Here is a 386-nt window from a genome sequence, read left to right as displayed (position 1 = left end):
GAACCTCACAACCTTACCTGAGTGGCACAATCTCACATCACTTGAAAAGCTTGACATCATCCATTGCCCAAAATTATCAACTCTGCCAGAAAAGATGCAGCTCCTCAAACAATTGAGGATTAAAGATTGTCCTGTTTTGAGTGAAAGATGCAAACCGGTAAGCGGAGAGGATTGGCCCAACATTGCTCATGTCTCTCGTATATATCTGGACGGTGATGAAGTTTCATCTAAACAATCATCGGCCACATGATTCGGTAAGACCTACTATTTTTCTCTCCTCTTCTTTCGTTTTCTTTTTTGTAATTTGCTTTCCCCCGTTTCATATTTTTTATTTGAAATGTAGAAAGAAATAACATATAATATGAAGTAAATTATGCATACTTATG

General features: G+C 37.3%; 1 protein-coding gene across 1 annotated transcript in view; it reads left to right on the top strand.

The window, feature by feature from the left end:
* Nucleotides 1-386, top strand: part of LOC110414867 (putative disease resistance protein At3g14460) — a 9,380-nt gene that overhangs the window by 6,830 nt on the left and 2,164 nt on the right. The window lies entirely within an intron of this gene.

Source organism: Theobroma umbraticum, unplaced genomic scaffold (genome assembly GCF_002168275.2).
Source record: "Theobroma umbraticum cultivar Fairchild unplaced genomic scaffold, ASM216827v3 scaffold_147.0, whole genome shotgun sequence".
Taxonomy (NCBI): Eukaryota; Viridiplantae; Streptophyta; class Magnoliopsida; order Malvales; family Malvaceae; genus Theobroma; species Theobroma umbraticum.
Note: the sequence above shows the minus strand (reverse complement) of the source record. Positions and strands in the feature narration are given on the sequence as shown.